Source organism: Choristoneura fumiferana, chromosome 10, assembly GCF_025370935.1.
Source record: "Choristoneura fumiferana chromosome 10, NRCan_CFum_1, whole genome shotgun sequence".
Classification (NCBI taxonomy): Eukaryota; Metazoa; Arthropoda; class Insecta; order Lepidoptera; family Tortricidae; genus Choristoneura; species Choristoneura fumiferana.
The window spans coordinates 1531548-1534648 of NC_133481.1; positions in this window are offsets into that span (position 1 = coordinate 1531548).

Consider the following 3101-nt stretch of genomic DNA (forward strand, 5'->3'; position numbering starts at 1 on the left):
AGTAGATTAAGAGGTAAGTACTGCAAAAGCCATAAGTCTGAAGACAAGTTATTAAAAGTGCTTTCTTGTTTTGAATTAAAGTCGACTATTACTAATTTTAAGCACAAGTCAAAATACCGAAAAAACCGGTTTTGTAGATTTTAATACCGGTATTAAAAGAGGGGAAAAAATGTCCGGTTATCCCGGTTTTTCGGGTAATACCGAATACCGGTATCCATTGCCCTAACCACAGACAGAGTCCACAGAACTTCGTAAATCTAAACTTTGCATAATAATCTGGATTCGATAGCAATCTCTACGTCAAGCAGACAAAGTGACTGCGGTTTATCAGAAGATAAGGGCAATCATTATACAATGTAGCGATTGTTAATCTGATCGGCTACCGCTTGTTGACTTCCGAAATCTGTACAAGTGTGATGGTGCAACAGCACTTCGAGTGTTATCTTTGATCGTTATCGATGTTTTAGTATATTTGTACCTACTTGAAATTTATGATGACTCTTATATTAGAGGCTCGCGTTGTGTGTGAGGTTCAGAACCTACTAAACTGAAAACGAGACAGGATGAGAGGATTTTAGGATTATGTTGTGAACGTGATGGACTAATTAGTAATTTACAACCCCTTATTCAAAAACTTAACAACCTATGTTAACTAACAAATGCTTTGTCTCTTTCTAACAATCAAATGTCGAAGTGACAGATAAGGACAAACGAATTTAGCGGCATTTTAACTAAAATAGGTTTGATTGTCGTTTATGATAAGGGGTAAGTATTTTACATATTCTGACAAGTTTCTTGCGGCACATTCTCCTTGGCAATGACGGTTTTTCCAAAAGCGCTGAAAGAAGCGTGTCGGACACGCCCAAGATAGGGTTCCGTAGTCATTACGAAAAAAATCAAGTAATATTTTGTGCATTCTTATTTCGAGAAGCTTGTGCCCAGCAGTGACGTATAGCCCAACAACGACGACGACAAAAACCAGTAATGTGTGATTTGTGATAATTTTCCTCCAAGGCATTCAACTATATTTAACAATAAACAACAAAGTGAATGTTACTTTCTCATTTACGATAGTAAAACTTCCGTGAGTAATTACATCATACGTACATGTAATTAACTATTACAGTACCTACTACTCATACAAGTGCGTACATTAGACATAAAACATAATGCTTCGCAGATTGCACTCATATCCTGGCGATCCTATAATAATCCTGTAGTATACTGAGTTTGTATTAAATTGGCCTATTAAATTGGCAAATATATAACAAACAATTTTCGGAGAAATGATGATGATGACAAAGCGGTATTATTATAAATAATCGAATAAAAAATTGTATATGAGCTAATATGGACCCCATTCGTACAACAGTCAACAAAAGTCGAGGATCAAACCAGGCTGCCATCGGTGTACCTCTCATCCAAGTATTGTGAACTTTAGGAAGGTAATAGTCAACTTGGCATAAGGTCAAGAATTTAAAATCAAACATTAAAAAAACTGCTGCTGTGCCTTTTTTTATTCGTTTTCTAGTCATAAGCTTGACTTTTTTTAAGTTTTTTCAATGTTGACTAAATAAAATATAGTGCTTTTTTACAGAAGCCAATTAAGTACCGAGGGAGACTCAAATGTATGTATGCCTAATTTAAATACAGTTTCAAAACCTTTTCAAGTTTATTGGGCTTGTGAAACCCGGCAGGAGACATCTTTTGTTCCACCGTACTACGCTTTGTCTTCCTTGCTCCGCACTCTGCACTTAAAATATGAATGGCGATTGCTTTCTTTTGTGAAAAGCTTACACATTTTTTTAATTTGGAGGCAATGTGGTTTTCTTCTTTACTTTTCTTATTAGTGGGCTTGGTAAAACCAAGCACGAGAAGCTTTTCGAAATCACATTAGGCACTAAATCACGTTGTAATAATTCAAAAAGGCACTTAGATAACAAGGAATTTACAAGTTAGGTAAATAAGTAAGTAGAATAGTGTCTGAAATTGACATGTAATCATTAACTACGTCTACTTCTACTGACACTTTTGGTGCTTCTCTTCTCTACTTTCCATTCATCTTCGATTGATATAAATAGTGATTCGATAATCGTAATCGACTTACTCCTCTCCGTACTAATATTATAAATACGAAACTAATTCTGCCTGTCTGTAGGTCTGTGTATGCCTGGCTGGTTGTTTGTTTTTCTGTTTGTCTTGTCTGTAGAGGTAACATCACGCTTAATTTCCAATTTTCCAAGTTTCCAATAAATTCGTCATTAAAAGACCAAATAACGATTTACATTCTGGTAATGTTGGCTCACGTTTCTTTTCTCGCAGAGACTACTTTAAATGAGATAAACTCGAATGAGGTCGCAAATTAGGTACTTTCCTGTCAGTATAGTGGCCAGCCCCGTTGCTGTTGGGGTAAAAGTAAGAGTTTGATTGTTACGTTATGATCATTACATTACACATTGACGTTACCAATGTTGCCAAGCAGTTTGTGTTTTTTGCATCTGGAAGCATTGATGCAACTCGCTTCTTTTCATGCTTAATAGATACCAAAAGTATTAAGTGCAGTAGTTTTGCGAATTCGAAAAAGTGTCCGTGTACTTAGTTGTGGTTGTTTGACCAATGATTTCTAAATAACTTAATCTAAGCCTATGTATGCAAAGGATTAGCTCAAACATGATGGCATTTAACAACTAGCATGACACGTTTTCACACTTTTAAATAAGTAGGCAGTTAATCTTGCGTGCGCAGCATCTCCATTTTCCCTCCAATCTCAACTACTGACGTACCGTTCCCCTTTCCCTTCCACAATGTCCGTTCCGTCCTTTGATTCCCTAATTGTACAATTCCCCTGCCTATACAACCCTGACGACTTTAACTTCTCCGATAGAACCGTAAAATCCCGCGTTAATAAAACCCAACTACTCCAATGTTAAGCGTTATTTTACAATTATATCGAATACACGTTCCAACTCCAGCTCGATACTCCTGCATGGAAATCGAGAGATGTTCTTATGCATAATTTATTTTCTATTTGGCTAGAGATTCGATATTGAACAAGCTACGTCAGCCTGGACACCTGATAACACCAGCAATATCTAACGGCG